This window comes from Anabrus simplex, chromosome X, assembly GCF_040414725.1.
Source record: "Anabrus simplex isolate iqAnaSimp1 chromosome X, ASM4041472v1, whole genome shotgun sequence".
In the NCBI taxonomy this organism is placed as follows: domain Eukaryota; kingdom Metazoa; phylum Arthropoda; class Insecta; order Orthoptera; family Tettigoniidae; genus Anabrus; species Anabrus simplex.
In genome coordinates this window covers 209,997,158-210,016,325 of record NC_090279.1, presented here as the reverse complement: position 1 = coordinate 210,016,325, position 19,168 = coordinate 209,997,158, and the positions used below count along the sequence as shown (strand labels likewise).

The 19,168-nt window shown below is 38.7% G+C and overlaps 1 long non-coding RNA gene across 2 annotated transcripts in view; it reads right to left on the bottom strand.

The window, feature by feature from the left end:
• The window catches only part of LOC136885878 (uncharacterized), a 77,282-nt gene extending 60,444 nt beyond the window's left edge, over positions 1 to 16,838 (bottom strand). For both annotated transcript variants that reach the window (XR_010861630.2, XR_010861629.2), the window contains exons 1-2: positions 16,627 to 16,838; positions 3,812 to 3,884 (exon numbers count right to left, since the gene is read on the bottom strand). This is a non-coding gene — a long non-coding RNA (uncharacterized lncRNA). The remainder of the gene's footprint in view (positions 1 to 3,811; positions 3,885 to 16,626) is intronic.
• Between the last annotated feature and the right edge of the window lie 2,330 nt (positions 16,839 to 19,168).

Here is a 19,168-nt window from a genome sequence, read left to right as displayed (position 1 = left end):
AGGTTCTTACGAAACTTCTTTTTGCAAAATCAAGGGTTGCACCTCTAAAACAGATTTCAATTCCCCGTCTCGAATTATGTGGTGCCTTAATTTGGCTCGCCTCATCAAGGAAACGCTTGAAACTCTACGCACTACCCCCGATGGTGTACTACTTTGGACTGATTCAGCAATCGTATTGGCTTGGTTACGCGCATGTCCTACAAAATGGAAAACATTCGTGGCAAACAGGGTGGCAGAAATTCAAGACACTGTACCAGCCTCCCATTGGCGACATGTTGGATCACTGGACAATCCTGAAGATCTTGTATCACGGGGAGTACAGCCACTGCTTCTTCAAGACAGTGCACTATGGTGGGAAGGCTGCATCTAGACCCTGCATCATGGCCATCACAATCAGGATGCGACACTTCGAAGATCCCTGACCAAAGAATTATAACATCACTTATTGTCATAAAACACGATGATACATTCCTAAATCGCTTCTCATCCTTAAACGGATTACTCAGAACAGTTGGTCAGTGTCTCAGATTCTCTTCCAATTGCAAGAAGACTCGCAGTGAGCGCGATACATCACCACTGAAACCACAAGATGTAAACAATGCCTTCAGGGTCCGTATCAAAATCGTACAATCGGTCTCTTATCAAAGAGAAGTACTCTGCCTCAAACAAGGTAAGACTTTGTCTTGTAGGTTGGCAGCTGTATAAAATGGGTACATTATTAAAAATACAAGATGTAGGAAAGCTTAATTTACATTTATTTTAGAAGACCTCGTTAAAGTGAAGCCAAATGCACTTGATGTCGCAATGTTTTGGGCTAACATAGTTTAATGTGGCTCTTCGTCACTGGAAGAATTTATATTATGTTTTATGTTCTTTACTCATATTTAATTTAAAGCTTATGTATGCTTCTGACACGATATAAATAAATAAAACTGGATAGATCCTTGTCATTCAAACAGCATTGCCTGAATCTGTCAAAGAAGCCGAGTACAGGAGTAAATCTGCTGCATAAACTACCGGGCAGCAACTAGGGTGCAGGTGCAAACACTGTTCGCACCACTTCACTTTCTCTAGCGTACTCGGCTGTTGAGTACTGCGCTCCTGTGTGGGAATACAGTGTACATTCGAGCAAGACTGACGTACAGCTCAATGAAACAATGACAGTAGTTACTGGTACAGTGAGGTCCACTCCTACTCTAGTGGCTGCCTGTTTTAGCAAACATTACTCTTCCAGATCTGAGGAGAAAAGCAACGAAAGTACAGTTGCTCAAGAAGACCTTAGCACACAGGAACTCACTCTTGTTCAGTGACTTACGAGATCTACCTGTAATGAGGTTAAAATCCCGGAATACACTCTGGACTGATCTACACTCCCACGAAAAATTCAGTGTAACAGCAAAATGGAGACAGCGATGGGAACAATGTCCACCCACCAACGCCTTTCTGATTAAAGACCCAACGAAGAAAGTGCCAGGTTCGATCTTCCTTGAGAGTGGTCAAAACTCAACCATTTCAGAACAGGCCACGACAGGTGCCGATATATGATGAAAAAGTGGGGATATTGTGAAAGTGCTGCGTGTGAGTGTGGTACTGAGAAGCAGACATTGCTTCATGTTGTTGACAGCTGTCCACTGTCAGCATTTAAGGACGGTTTACGGGCTCCACATGAATTGACACCAAGTACAGTGGACTGATTGTTGAAGCTGGACATTCTAGTTTAATTATTTCTCTATTTTAACTTATATGTTCATTGTATATTTTTGCAAATTATGCTTATAAATGCCATATGATGATGATGATGATAATAATAATAATAATTCATATTTAGTGTTTCTGGTGCATTTAGTGCTTCTGGTTTAATCACTGTTTTATAATGTTTAATTTTGGACACCCATGAAAGAGATTTCTTGTTGTATGTATCTTTTGTTAGTTGGAAGGCCAGTTCAAGTTCAAGTTTATTTTATTCTATTTTAATTACATTGTGGGGTTTTTTTTAAGAGTTATAATTCTGTTACCATTATGTTTTCTTTTTCAGGTAGTTCATAAATTGATTTATCAAAAAATTAGTTTTGGCAGACTGAAGACGCTAACAGTTAGAAACGATCACGTTCTGCCTCGGAATTTGGGTTTCAACTTGTAAACAGCCTTTTGCCCTCTAACTGTTCTCAGGTTCACTGATAATAATAATAATAATTTCATTTGGCTATTTCTAGCCGAGTGCAGCCCTTGTAAGGCAGACCCTCCAATGAGGGTGGGCTGCATCTGTCATGTGTAGGTAACTGCATGTTATTGTGGTGGAGGATAGTGTTATGTGTGGTGTGTGAGTTGCAGGGATGTTGGGGACAGTACAAACACCCAGCCCCCGGGCCATTGCAATTAACCAATGAAGGTTAAAATCCCCAACCCGGCCGGGAACCGAACCCGGGCCCTCTGAACCGAAGGCCAGTACGCTGACCATTCAGCCAACGAGTCGGACAGGTTCACTGATGATACTGAGCTAACAAGAACGGCAATCCAAAGTTTCAAGAAGCCGGGCTTCATCTGAATCCCAATTACTGTAAGTCTGTGCTAACAAATATGAAGAAAGTAGCCCTTGCAACGCTTAAGGTATCTTGCAATACTCGGGCACCACCTACCCAACAATGTCTTCTTCCACTGCAAACCACAAGAGGCGATACCTCCACTACTGGATATAAATGTAACACTTTCTGCAGCTTTAGCTATGTTTCTTAAAAGGACAGATTTGTGGATGTACTTTTAATCTGCAATGTTTAATTTATATTATATATTCAAACAATACACTTTGTCCAATATGGCAGCCCTTGTTTTTATTATATCTCTAGAAATCTTATCAATTCCAGCTGCTTTTCTAGTTTTTAATTTTTACGTCTTTTTGTAACTATCTTTGTTATCATAGACAAATCTACTTCCTCCACCTGGATATTATCCTTACATCCAACTATCTTTACATATGGCTTTCTGTCCTTTGCAGATTAAATTAGTTACCATTTGTTGATCGCGCTTTCCGCGATTCGCATTACCTTCCCAGTTAATATTTGAGATCATCCAAGACAATCAAGTACCTTTCTATGTCGTTCCCCACAAAGCTGATTATCTTATCAAATAATTCTGTGTCAGCACCACCCTTCCCTGGTCCGTATGCCCCAAAATTATCAAGTTGCCTATTGATTTTAGAGATGAGCCTTACATCTAGAATTTCATGCTTTTTTCCCTTAACTTTTTCATAGCTTACAAATTCATCTTTCACCAGCATGCATACTCCCCCTCCTATTGAACCTTTCCTGTCTTTATGATAAACACTCCAATTCTGGCAGAAAAGTTTTTGATCCAAAATAGCCTGGAAGGTTTAATGAAGATAACTTTATGTTAATGAGCCAGTTTTTCACAAGTCACCTATCTTCGAGATATATTTGTGACATAAATAGTCAACATTATAACTCTCCGTAATTCCTGACCATCCTGCAAACATCAATAAGACCCAAGCACTGTTACAAGGAGCACAGGCCATTAATATATTTTTTTTGCTAGTGGTTTTTATGTCACACCGACACAGACAGGTCTTATGGTCGGATAGGAAAGGCCTAGGAATTGGAAGGAAGCGGACGTGGCCTTAATTAAGGTACAGCCTGGTGTGAAAATGGGAAACCACGGAAAACCATCTTCAGGGCTGGCGACAGTGGGATTCGAACCCACTATCTCCCGGATGCAAGCTCACAGCTGCGTGCCTCTAACCGCACGACAAACTCGCCCAGTATTTTAATTTAATAAAATACAATGAACAAGTACTCACCATAATTTTAAAACTTCAACAATCTGGAGGTTCCAAGTCCGTTCTGTTGGCAAACGGGAGTAGACTCGCTGACCTATAACTCAAGAAATATTAGTTAGGCCTCTCAGATATGATAAAAAATCCATGTAAGGGTTTTTCATTCTATACTGCAGATTTAAATACAGTCGAAACTGCTTTCAAGGACGTATTGTGTATAACGGCGAAATCTAACAGTCCTGTCTAAATCCGATATGAGCACTGTATTTTAAAAAATTGCTTAGCACGACATACCTTACTCGACATATCTTATAAAACGGCATATTTTTATCACATTTTTGGAGAAATGTTCATTTTTCTTTGTTATGCGTTTGAGGATTGCTGACAACAATGTAAAGCTTATTTTTAAACTCTTGTTTCCAGTAGGTTGTAGGTAACAAATCAGTCTGTCTGTTAAACAGTCAAGGCAAGCATTGCTTTGAATATGTTGCAAAAGAAAGGGAAAATTCATTGAAGAAAAGTAACAAATAATATGGTGATTACAAAATGGGGAAACAAATGTCAGTGTGGCGAAGGAATTGTGTGTATCACACTCAAAGACTTCTACAATCTGGAAGGACAGACAGAGCACCTCATGTATAAACCAGGACTGTGTGCAACATTACTGATCAATTTACATTGTTGCTGATGATTTCCCCATTTATTATTGTATATTTTGTCGACATATTGTTGCCGTACGTACCGTCGAAACATTAGAAGAAAAAATTCCTCTCAGTCCCACTCCACAAATAGTGCAGGCCTACTGTATTACAAATACAGTATTTATTTCACTTATGTTTTTTGAAGATTTAATTTTATTCTGTTAACCATGTTAAGTGTGCAGCCTAAAATCTACAGATATGACATTTACAGCTACCCAAAAAAACAATTTGTGCAACTATCGCTTATAATGACCGTTAATTAACGGTCCCCTCACAGTCGTTATAACTGGTTTTGACTGTACTGCTATTTGTAGGAATCTCTAAAGTACAGTACTCTACTTTCTTAATGTATAATAAGATACAATTTACAAGTAGTCACCTAAGAATTAAAACTTCATCAATCTGGAGGTTCCAAATCCAATCTGCTGGCAACTGACTTTGCTGTTTGAGTCATCAGTCCATAACGAATCTGCCACTTGGGCGACTGCCCTAAATGCAGATCAGTACTGACTGATACACTGATTTGGTCCAGCCCTCGACGCCAGCCTATCCTGTGCTAACCTTTTCATTTCTACACGATTACTGCATCCTACATCTGCTCTAATCTGCTTGTCATATTCGTACCTTGGTCTACCCCTACCGTTCTTACCTCCAACACTTCCTTCAAAAACCAACTAAACAAGTCCTGGGTGTCTTAAGATGTGTCCTATCGTTCTAGCTCTTCTTCTCGTCAAATTTACCCAATGTAGGATGCTAAATGGTTTATTTTGTCACCTATTCATTACTTATACATTTTTACATTTAGGAATTTATTATTAATTCCACTTGAGACATGTTTCGCCCTTCATTGAGGGCATCATCAGTCAAATCACCTCCTCAAGGCAAAAATCAGGTACCTGATTAGTATTTAACATGCACACATTAATATACATTACAATGGGAAAATTAAGTACGAGAAACACTTGTACAATGGTGGTAGTTGACAATATAAGTAAATACTTCATACAGACATATATTCCTAGAGTATGGTACGTGGTGAGATTCATTTTCCTTTAATCCATTGCCAACCACACGCGCATATTACCGACTGAGCCTCCTTCATAGTCAACCAACACTCACCAACAAATAGCCTCTCAGCGACACAACAGGTAACTTCCACTTCATACAACACAACTTCCAACAACACGCTAGAATCCAGCGCACACCGGCACGAACATGGCGTGCCATTACGGCTCCTCTTCGCAGACAGAATGAGAAGATGCCTCATCCCAGCTACAACGCTCTGACTCTGTAATTATACATTGTAATCTCTCCACTGCAGTTCATAGCATAAGCAACTCCATTCGATTCTATTTCACCAGACCAGCAACAAAAACAGTAACTTCGTCTCAAGGTCCTTCATACTTTCATTTACGTAATAATATCAATTTAAGTCTCACAGGCATCTCACAGCGAAAGATCCAACCCGCAACATATTCCCAATAATACAATTACCTACAAATAACTGCCATCATTGTTGCCATTCAAATGCACCGTTTACTCAGTGACACCCAATGAGTCTCCGTCCACGCCGACCAAGTTCACCGTACCGAACCCGGGACTTCAACCAGACAACTTTCAGTTTGATGCCTACAGAACCTCATTTGGCTATGGAATATTTTCTCTGCCCCCTGTGATTATAAAATAAGATTAAACCACTCTGCATATTTCTGATATGTCAATGCTGCAATGTCTTCCAACGATTAAAACAACGGGACGCACTTGGTGCTAGATATTGTTATATCCTTGCTCACCAAGCGGCTCTCTTGTAAATATGTATATAAACTGTAAATTCTCAACTGTTCAATTTGATAATGTAAATTTACTGTATAGTTACCAACCATTGACAGTAATTTTTGTTAAAAAACATTGATGCCGAGCACTATACCCTTTCTCCCCTGACTGTTATAATGGAAATAATTTGTAAAAACGTTATAATTTCCTATGAGTGCGTCAATTATTCTTCGGAGCACCACTGCTAGACTCTGCTAATGGTGCCGACTACTTAGTCTATAAACTTATATTGTCAACTATCACCATTGTACAAGTATTTCTCGTACTTAATTTTCCCATTGTAATGTATATTAATGTGTGCATGTTAAATACTAATCAGGTACCTGATTTTTGCCTTGAGGAGGTGATTTGACTGATGATGCCCTCAATGAAGGGCGAAACATGTCTCAAGTGGAATTAATAATAAATTCCCAAATGTAAAAATTTATTAGTATTGAATAGGTGACAAAATAACCATTTAGCATCCTACATTCAGTATCTTCAATACGGATTAACAATGATTTTTATCAAATTTACCCAAATCGATCTCTGCTCACCAATTCGATTCAGCACATTCGTGATTCGATCTATCCATCTCACCTTTAGCTTTTATTCTCTTTCTTTCTGAGCTAGTCATCGTCCATGTTTCACTTCCATACAATGCCACACTCCAGACGAAGGTCTTCAGAAACATCTTTCTAATTCCTAGCCTATATCAATGTTTGAAGTAAGCAAATTTCTTTTCTTAAGAAAGGCCTTCCTTGCTTGCGCTAGTCTGCATTTTATGTCCTCCTTACTTCTGCCATCGTTAGTTATTTTACTACCCAAGTAACAATATTCATCTATTTCCTTTAAGACTTCATTTCCTAATCTAATATTACCTGCATCACCTGCCTTCGTTCCACTACACTCCATTACTTTTGTTTTCCAATATGTTGAATAATATATAAGTAATAATAATAACAACGTAAACGTTTCCACCTTTTCAATACTAAAATATATTCATAAAATTATAAATTACACGGTACTAGTTTCGACCCATCTAGGGGTCATCATCAGCCGTAATGGAGCAAAGATCACTTTTGGCGAAATCCTAAGAAAATGTTATTTTAAAGAATAACAAGTGAAATGAGATGTTATTATGGTAATAGTTAATAATACAAGGAATATACATACTAAGAGGTTTTTAACAAAGAATAAAGTATAAATGGGGTGTTGTAAAAATTATAATCATGGAAATCAGTAAGTTCTTGTATTGAAATGAAATATGGCTTAGGAAGAGGGCTTAAGGTGGGGCTGAAGGGTGCGGGAGAAAGTGTAATTGTCTTGGAAAAGTACCTTTGATTAAATTTAGGATTGAGTTTAGGTTGGCTGCATTATTGTTTCTGAGGAAAGTGATAAATAGATCGAAGAGTATGTTGGGTTTCTCTGAGATTTCATTGAGATTGTGACTGGCATTAAAGTATTGGTCTAGGTGTATGTAGTAATTTTCCATTATGTTGAGTAAAGGGCCCTTGTTTGCTAATACAAGGATGTCCATGTCTTGTTCAATATTGGTGAAATTATGGTTATAATCTTGCATGTGTTGGCCAATGGCTGAAAATCTGTTGTATTTTATTGCGTTAGTGTGCTCGTGGTATCTGATAATGAAGTTTCTCCCGGTTTGCCCGATGTAGGTTTTTTTACAGGTGGTACATTTGATCCAATAAACTCCTGATTTTAAAAAACTGCTGGTCTTGTTGATGTGTGAAGTATTGTATAAAATGTTCATATTCTTATTGTTGGTTTTGAAGGCTATTTTAACGCCTTGTTTCTTAAAGATGTTGGTTAACTTGTAGATATCATTGTTGAACGTGAAGGTGGAAAATGTTAGAGGTTTGGTTATTTCTTTTTTGAGGGTAGTTTTTGGGCGATGTTTGTGTTTATTGATTATCCTTTCTATAAAATGATTGCTGAAGCCGTTGAATTTTGCGATTCCGCGGATTGTGTTGAGTTTGTTTTTTAGATCTTTATTGGACATAGGTATGCTGAAGGCTCGGTGAACTAGGCTGTTGTATGTGGCTCGTTTGTGGGACTGGGGGTGCACTGAATCTTGGCGAATGGTGGAGGCTGTTTGAGTGGGTTTTCTGAAAATTTTATAACTGAAAGAATCTGAGTTTCTAGTGATGGTTAAATCTAGAAAGTTGATTTTTTGATTTGATTCGGATTCTAGTGTGAATTTGATATGAGGATCAATATTGTTGAGTCTTAAGAGGGTGGTGGGTGCGTTAATTGGTTTCTCATTCATGATTACAAAGACATCGTTGACATATCTGGCCCAAAAGAGAATGTTTTCGAATTCGTTGTCAATTTTGGTGTATTCGAGGAAGTCCAGGTATATTTCTGCTAAGATACCTGAGGCCGGTGACCCCATTGCCAAACCATTTTGTTGATATATGACATTGTCAAAAGTGAAGAAGTTATTGTCGATGATAAGTTTTAATATTGTGATAAAGTCTTGTATCTCTAGTTTGCTTAAGTGGCTGTTTTTGTTTAAATTGTTTATAATTATCGGAATTAATTTTGATACTTGTATGCTTGGGTACATGTTTACAATATCGAAAGAGTGGATGGAGTGATCCGGTTGCAAATTGAACTTGTTTAGTTTTTCTACTAGCTCAGATGTGTTTTTAATAGACTTTTTGGATTTAAAAAAAAATAAAAAATAAAAAAAGAAGAAGAAAGAAAAAATTATCAATTCTTATCCAAAAAGTCTATTAAAAACACATCTGAGCTAGTAGAAAAACTAAACAAGTTCAATTTGCAACCGGATCACTCCATCCACTCTTTCGATATTGTAAACATGTACCCAAGCATACAAGTATCAAAATTAATTCCGATAATTATAAACAATTTAAACAAAAACAGCCACTTAAGCAAACTAGAGATACAAGACTTTATCACAATATTAAAACTTATCATCGACAATAACTTCTTCACTTTTGACAATGTCATATATCAACAAAATGGTTTGGCAATGGGGTCACCGGCCTCAGGTATCTTAGCAGAAATATACCTGGACTTCCTCGAATACACCAAAATTGACAACGAATTCGAAAACATTCTCTTTTGGGCCAGATATGTCGACGATGTCTTTGTAATCATGAATGAGAAATCAATTAACGCACCCACCACCCTCTTAAGACTCAACAATATTGATCCTCACATCAAATTCACACTAGAATCCGAATCAAATCAAAAAATCAACTTTCTAGATTTAACCATCACTAGAAACTCAGATTCTTTCAGTTATAAAATTTTCAGAAAACCCATTCAAACAGCCTCCACCATTCGCCAAGATTCAGTGCACCCCCAGTCCCACAATCGAGCCACATACAACAGCCTAGTTCACCGAGCCTTCAGCATACCTATGTCCAATAAAGATCTAAAAAACAAACTCAACACAATCCGCGGAATCGCAAAATTCAACGGCTTCAGCAATCATTTTATAGAAAGGATAATCAATAAACACAAACATCGCCCAAAAACTACCCTCAAAAAAGAAATAACCAAACCTCTAACATTTTCCACCTTCACGTTCAACAATGATATCTACAAGTTAACCAACATCTTTAAGAAACAAGGTGTTAAAATAGCCTTCAAAACTAACAATAAGAATATGAACATTTTATACAATACTTCACACATCAATAAAACCAGCAGTTTTTTAAAATCAGGAGTTTATAGGATCAAATGTACCACCTGTAAAAAAACCTACATCGGGCAAACCGGGAGAAACTTCATTATCAGATACCACGAGCACACTAACGCAATAAAATACAACAGATTTTCAGCCATTGGCCAACACATGCAAGATTATAACCATAATTTCACCAATATTGAACAAGACATGGACATCCTTGTATTAGCAAACAAGGGCCCTTTACTCAACATAATGGAAAATTACTACATACACCTAGACCAATACTTTAATGCCAGTCACAATCTCAATGAAATCTCAGAGAAACCCAACATACTCTTCGATCTATTTATCACTTTCCTCAGAAACAATAATGCAGCCAACCTAAACTCAATCCTAAATTTAATCAAAGGTACTTTTCCAAGACAATTACACTTTCTCCCGCACCCTTCAGCCCCACCTTAAGCCCTCTTCCTAAGCCATATTTCATTTCAATACAAGAACTTACTGATTTCCATGATTATAATTTTTACAACACCCCATTTATACTTTATTCTTTGTTAAAAACCTCTTAGTATGTATATTCCTTGTATTATTAACTATTACCATAATAACATCTCATTTCACTTGTTATTCTTTAAAATAACATTTTCTTAGGATTTCGCCAAAAGTGATCTTTGCTCCATTACGGCTGATGATGACCCCTAGATGGGTCGAAACTAGTACCGTGTAATTTATAATTTTATGAATATATTTTAGTATTGAAAAGGTGGAAACGTTTACGTTGTTATTATTATTACTTATATATTATTCTCAGTTCAATACGGACCAAAAACATGAAATTCATAACCATTAATATGATGAATAACAATATTGATGTTATTTTTTGTCTCACCAACTACTTTTACCGTTCTTGGAGACGCCGATGTGCTGCAGTTGGTCCCACGGGAGTTCTTTTACATTCCATTAATCCTACTGATACGAGGCTGACATATCTGAGCACCTTCAAATACCACCGGATTGAACCAGGATCGAACCTGCCAAGTTGTGGCCAGAAGGCCAGTGCCTCAACTGTCTAGCGACTCAGCCTGGTGGTATGATAAATAATCCACGTACAAGAGTTTTACACTATTATCGGACATATGTTCTCGTATTTCTAGGAATGTCTAAAGTACGACCCACTCTGAAAGTTCTTAATATTTTCCATCCTTTCTTAAAGCTCAGATACATGCCTTTCTTAGAACAATGTAACTAGGGCAACACTAGACTGATAAAGAAAGATGATGTAAAGCAGACCCTACACGGTCAGTAATACTGAGTCAATAATACTGACAGTACGCATCAATATTGTCGTGACCTTACATGATCATTATTACTGTCAATATTTTGGTCAGTACTAGTGCACTTGCTTCCCATTGCGGTATTCTCACTTCACAAATAAAAAGTCGATAACCGTCAATATAATTTGAAATTGCGGTATTCTCACTTCACAAATAAAAAGTCGATAACAGTCAATATAATTTGAAATTGCGGTATTCTATCAAAATGGATCGTAAAAGATGGGCACGTGTAGCTATCATACTAGCATCTGCATAAAACGCAGTGTTAAACGTAAAGGAAAAGAGAATAGTATTCTCACATTAAGTTCTTCTTCCTCTTCTTAATCTGTTTACCCTCCAGGGTTGGTTTTTCCCTCGGACTCAGACAGGGATCCCACCTCTACCGCCTTAAGGACAGTGTCCTGGAGCATGAGATATTGGGTCGGGGGATACAACCGGGAGGATGACCAGCACCTCGCCCAGCGGCCTCGCCTGCTATGCTTAACAGGGGCCTTGGTGAGTGATGGGAAGATTGGAAGGGATAGACAAGGAAGAGGGAAGGAAGCAGCCGTGGAATTAAGTTAGGTGGGAATCCACAGAAAACCACTTCCAGAATGGCTAAGGTGGGAATCGAACGCACCTCTACTCAGTTGACCTCCCGAAACTGAGTGGACCCCGTTCCAGCCCTCGTACCACTTTTCAAATTTCGTGGCAGAGCCAGGAATCGAACCCGGGTCTCCGGAGGTGGCAGCTAATCACACTAACCACGGCACCACAGAGGTGGCCTCATATGAAATTGTTGAGGGATATACAAAATATCGAAGTAGAAGATTATCAGAACTATCTCCAAATGAGTGACGTAGGCCTATTTTTATGCGAAATTACTAGGAGTGGTAGAGCCTCTCGCACATATCACGAAAATATTCACAGCCTGTTTCCAGTCATCATACCAGGTCAGGAATGGCATGAATGAAGCCCCATCTAGCGGTGAGGACAGGAACTGTGCCGGCTGCCGAAGCCTGTCGCACTCCTCTGGGGCAGTGCTTAATGACTGACAGATGAAATGAAATGATACTGGAGTGTGTTGCTGTAATGACAGATGACAAGGAATACCAGAGTACCCGGAGAAAAACATGTCCCACCTGCACAATGTCCAACACAAATCTTGCATGGATGACTGTGATTTGCCAGTAGGATGGTGCGAGAGCCCATACCGCGCATAGCTCTATGCGACAGTTGCAAGAAGTGTTTGCCTGATTTAAGCATATGTGAATTTTATCTATGGGGAATTCTCAAAGAGAAAGTTTAGAGGAATAATTCTGGAAGTGCTAAGTGTGTTCCTATATCTCGTAAGATGTGAAGCTTGCATCGCAGCTTAACAAGATAACTTTTCACATCATCTGTAAATACTGGTGAGTTCATATTCATTTACTAGTTCATATATTTGTTCTACGTATATGTATAGCTGGCAAGTTCAGTTTTGTTTGGTTTTAATAGGTGTAATTATGCTGCTTATTTGAGACGACTACGACTGCAGAGCATTGTGGGACTGCGCTCATTGTCCCTGCTTCTCTGCGCTCCTATGCCTCAGTACTCCACTATGCAGTGGCGTGCGGTGAACACGTTCATTACCCCAGCTGCAAAAATATTTTTTAAATATAAGCAATCGTAGCTGCACTACACTCTCTAAAGTCAACATTACCATTTTATAAAGCTGCATTTTTTGTGGAAAGGACTACCTGAGAAAGGTCTTTCAAGAATATTTTCAACCACACACTCGCACATATTTCCAAATTGATATTCACGGCAGTGACGACACCATCATAACGTAATCTAGAACAGATTTCAAACAATGTACTTATAGTTTCACCCGGTGACGCTTTGTGACAGTACAGCCAGGGTTTTCACAAAAATACACTGGGACTATATATTTGTTTTTAACTCAAAAAGGTTAACTTAAACTGAATCAGCAAAATTTAACTGGTATTTTACCGTTGCCAAAGTTCTATAGTTTCACTCGCTTACCGAGTGTACGTGCATCAATGACAAACGAGAGAAAATATTCGTCATGACGTATAACACACGTTATATTCATGAAGAATAGCACAGAACTCATAAAAACTTCACCCATAATCCAGGAGGAACACTACAAAACTTCACTATACCTATACCATTACACAAAATTCTTTTACTACCGAGCTCGATAGCTACAGTCGCTTAAGTGCGGCGAGTATCCAGTATTCAGGAGATAGTGGGTTCAAACCCCACTGTCAGCAGCCCTGAAAATGGTTTTCCATGGTTTCCCATTTTCACACCAGGCAAATGCTGGGGCTGTACCTTAAATAAGGCCATGGACGCTTCCTTCCCACTTCTAGCCCTTTCCTGTCCCATCGTCGCCATAAGACCTAACTGTGTCGGTGTGACGTAAAAGCAACTTGCAAAAAACAAAAAAATACACAAAAAAAAATTTACTTCGCGCTTAGCTCTGTGTTGTTCATCATGCTGGGCAATCTAAATATTTTTCTGCAGCTATCAGAAAACACACTGTATACGTGCCATCAATGAATTGCTAAAAAAACTTTATACATGCCGAAATCAAAAAAATAAAATATATGCCTCTATATTACAATTGATTTCATAAACTGGCTCTATTTTTATTAGCAAGATGATGTTCAAGTGGCTATACTGTTATCATGTTGTTTTTTTTCTTTTCTTTTTCTTGTAGTCTCTAGTGTGTGGCGCTGAACAATTTGTGTGTCAAGTATTAAAACTAATATCCCTTACCTAAGCTAGCCTGCCTGTCGCCGTAAATTGCTGTCGGGTAGGGCCCTCAGCCCCGCCCCGCTCCCAGGACAAGGAAGCTTCAAATGTATGTGTCAACCAAGCAACTTAAATTTTGCTGGGGTAGCTCTCTTTTGTGCCAGCAAGGAAATCCAGCTCGCTGGAGAAGCTGAACTGCGGCAGTGCGAGCGGATTGTCGAGATAGCTATGCTTGGCTTAGATGTTCGCAGTTTTTAAACTTTGTAAAAAGTGTTCTAAGGAATAATAATAAAATGTAAATACAAAAGTATTTACCCCAGCAACACCGGGGTAGGTGGGGTTCAGTGCACGCCACTGCCACTATGAAGTCTTAAAATATACTCCGTGCAGCCTATATACAGAACAATGAAACAATATCCAAGCTTCTGCAGGGCCATCTGGTATGTTTCACAGCCCTCAGCCTTATCACGACTTCTGTTCATTCTTGCAAAGGACCCATAATTGATCGACACCCTGGACCTATCTTGATGTTAATGTCATGCTAACTACAGTACCAAAAACAGGCTTAATGCCCAACATCAACCCCCCAAAAATGTAACGATCCATTAGCACTACTTAGGCTGTGAATTAACAACAAATTCATGTACATAAAATAAATTGCAAAAAACTGGGTAAAGCTTCCATTGAGCCTTTGCGAAAGGCAAGTTACAGATCCAACATTGCACCGCTTGGACGATGTCACAACGCTACACAAGACTGCCAGCTTAGGTCCAGCAGGTGACAAGACCACTGGAATGGGGACTAATAAAGAGCATCTGGGAACATAAGGCACCACGTTAGGGCTGCAAACAGGCTAAGAGGTCTTTAGCATTCCCTGGAGTCTTGTTAAATGTGACAAAAAGTGACAAAGTGGCAAAATGTAAAGTTGCAAACAATAAACTTCATGACACGAATGCTTCTGCCTTGATGTTAACTGATCACAAGCTGTCTAAACAAAAGAAGCTTTCCCAAAGACAACACGTGAATCTTTTAATAACATGTTTATTGCAACCGAACTGGCCATTTAGTGTTTGAAGTACATGAATTTACAAATCTTATTTACAGGTCTTATTTACTACAGATTTTCACCAGCAACTATGTTCTCACCTTCTCATCTGAATCTTTTATAATCAGCAAGAGGAGTTTAAACAGTTATATGGCTATTGTGAATTTTAATAAGGGCAGAAGCCAAAAAAAATTATAGACAATTTACTGAGTTTTTTAAATAATGTTTTCACCCACTCATGATACCCATCATTTTATTGATTCATTCATAGATTTTAAAATGTTATTCCATTGTTTCTGATAATTGCATTTGATGATCACAAAAGGTCAAAACATGTACCATATGACGAAATTTATCTCTTAAATTGTATTAGTTTATCAAGCATTGAAAGGTGGACCTAAGAAATGTAAGAACTGAAATGGGCATACAGCATGACAACGTGAAAGTGAATGGTTTTCTTATTTTCAAAAAAGGTGCAGACAGTCTTGTGGGCACACATGATGCAAGCTCTACTGGAGGTAATAGAAAACCCAAGGTGGCCAACAGAAACACAAACAAATGGTCGCAAATCCGAGATTTACAGTGCCCCGATTCTAATTATCCCATGTAGGCCTAAGTAATAATACTTCTAGGGGCAGGTTGGCGGGTTCCTAACAAGCAAAAAGGAAGGATCTCTATTCTACACTACTTCAAGTCTTTTATGTCATTTTTATATGCTTTTTCACCCACTTAACCTACAAAGGCTCTTGGGAAGTAACAATAGAAACTGAAACTATTTAAGTCGATGACAAGGACCTGCAGCTCTCTTATAAGCAACAAGTCACTGACCTACACACTCTTATTTTCCCAAGAACTGTATTTAGATACTAAGGTAAAACTCTTGAACAGTGGGTGCCACTATCATTCACTGGATGGGCCGATGACCTTCGCTGTTAGGCCCCTTTAAACAACAAGCATCATCATCATCATCATCATTCACTGGAAACTACCCATCTCGACCAATGGTGAAATTTAAATGTAGGGCTATAAAAAACCTGAATGAAGTCTAATCCCTTAGCCTCTACCATAATTACAGCAATATTAAGGCAGAGTATGACGAATCCATTGAGCTACCTCCATTGAGAGACAGTAGTAAAATAAATGATATGCGATCTTCAATATCTTTATATTTAAGTCCCCATCCCTTCACCATTAAGCTTAACAGTGATTTTATCCGGGAGATTGTGGGTTCGAACCGCACTGTCAGCAGTCCTGAAGATGGTTTTCCGTGGTTTACCATTTTCACACCAGGCTGTAACTTAATTAAGTCCACGGCCGAATCATTCCCACTCCTGGGCCTTTCCTGTAGGTACTATCGTCGCCGTAAGACCTAAAATATCTGTATCGGTGGGCGTAAAGCAAATTGTTGAAATAAAAAAAGTGATTTCTTACTTTACAATGAAAAATAAATATCGTTAATGACGCACGCTTAACGCCAATGCATGATTATTAATGATTAAAATACACCGTAATACAGTACTTACAGCAATTATTATTCAGTGCAAATCCATAGTTGGTGCTTGATATTTCTTGAATGCGCAAAGGCATACAGTATCTCATCATTCAAACAGAAGTATTTTAGGTTAACAATACTACACACATATTCATCACGGCATCACTGAATAATCATACCAACGACATTAACACTATATAATTTACTATAACACACGTGTATAAACAGATTATAAAATTGCAGTATCACTGGAATACGTCATGTAAATATTATTATTTCTTCTTCTTCTGCTTCTCCTTATAGTTTTTGGAAGTAAATCACCGCCGTTTAGATCCTCTTATTGTTGTTGTTGTTGTTGTCGGAGAGGTTATGGGCTCTATTATTTCACCCAGCCACTACACTTATTATCGTGATCAGGACGAATAGAAGTACATAGTGTGACGACTTCTGCTGTTTGTTATGTTCCTACACTACGCGGCGCTGGTGTAGGTAAACAGGGATCAGCTGTCCCTGAACATGTGATTTTAAATGAGATCTGATGTGACTTAATTCGGAATTTATCGTTTAAATAAATTATTCAAAACCGTGTGTTTATTATTGCTATGTTTCAGGAATGTGCATTCTCTTTACTGACCGATGACTGTGTTTATGTGCGATCTGTGTTTCGTGCAAATTAAGATATAGTGTTCCTTGTTTTGAAAGTAATATGTGACAAATTCATAGGAAATATTTTACATTTAGTAATGATTTAATGACATTACTTCTGAAATTGGCTCTTCAGTGTCTTAACGAATATGTCAAACGGGTATGTGTGTACAGAGCTATTTCATTAATTCACCACAAAATCAAGTTCAGTTGCAATTATCCGCTATAACCTTTAAAAAACACATGTTCGACTGTTAGTGTACATGCTGCATAATATAAACACATTAAAACTCGATGGATAAATAAGATAGTTGGATGCGTTAAAATATTCTTCTAGACTTGTTAGGTCCTCCTCTGTATTGTTCTGCATAGAACCAATACATGCTGTACAGCCTATCACTTCGCTTGCATGTTTAACAATATACCCACAGAACTGATGAATGACATTAATTTTTGAACTGGTGAAAGGAGCTATTTGTTCATCTTCCCAACTTGATAATGGTGGACCGAGCTAGTTGGCCGTGCGGTTAGGGGCACGCGGCTGTGAGCTTGCATCCGGGAGATAGTGGGTTCGAATCCCACTTTTGGCAGCCCTGAAGATGGTTTTCCATGGTTTCCCATTTTCCCACCAGCCAAATTCTGGGACTGTACCTTAATTAAGGCCACGGCCGCTTCCTTCCAACTCCTAGGCCTTTGCTATCCTATCGTTGCTATAAGACCTACCTGTGTCGGTGTGACGTAAAGCAACTAGCAAAAAATGAAAAAAGATAATTGTGGCTGATCAAAGGTGAAAAGAAATGAAATGGCGTATGGCTTTTAGTGCCGGGAGTGTCCGAAGACACGTTCGGCTCGCCAGGTGCAGGTCTTTCGAGTTGACTCCCGTAGGCGACCTGCGCGTCGTGATGAGGATGAAATGATGATGAAGACAACACATACACCCAGCCCCCGTGCCGTTGGAATTAACCAATTAAGGTTAAAATCCCCGACCCGGCCGGGAATCGAACCCGGGACCCTCTGAACCGAAGGCCAGTACGCTGACCGTTCAGCCAACGAGTCGGACTGATCAAAGGTAAGCGTGTTGCAATTTTTTTCCTGAGCTGTATTTGTGATTTTGGCATTCTCTTTGACAACAGCTTTTGCCATAGCTCTAATCTGACTGAAAAATTATGTTAAGGGTACTATCACTTTAAAAGCAGATGTTGACGTGGGATAGCCTTCGACCACTTTGAGAACAGAGTGGGATCTTTTGGGGGTGAAACAAAAATGACGCTTATAATTCGAATGTTTATTGTAACCCGAATTACAATCCGGGACATTTCAAGTTGGCATATTCACATGCGGTAGTAAATTGAAGCATATGTCAAAGTATACGTCCTACTTCTCAAATGCATAATCTTTTTCACTTTTCAGTTCATGAAAAGTTAATGCCAGCTATTTTGCACTTATACACTTGAGGATGTATAAAACTACTGAAAAAGACCAGAAACCGTTTGCACATTTCCACAGTAAGCCGACGAAAAGCGCGCGTACTTGGCCCTTTTATTGACAGCAGCGCTGCAGGTGGCGGAGAACATGTACACCGTGTCTGTTAACATGTGATTCAGAGGGAGTCGTCACACTATTCATTTCTATTCGTCCTGTCGTGATATTACACTTATAATGCGAAATCACACGCAATTAGTCCACTACGAAGGTCACACGCAATGAATTTCACTACGAAGGTCTCAAGAACAGTTGAGCATCGGGTCTATGTACACACCTTAAGTAACGCGAAACATAACAAAGGAAGTGCGTAGAAGCAAAAAACAGTGGAAGCAGGAGTATGTAACGGTGCGAACAATAAACAGACAGTAATTTACAAATGAAGATGAGAGTCATCCAAATATTGATTGATAGCATGTATTAGAGCAGGAGACATATCGGTAAGC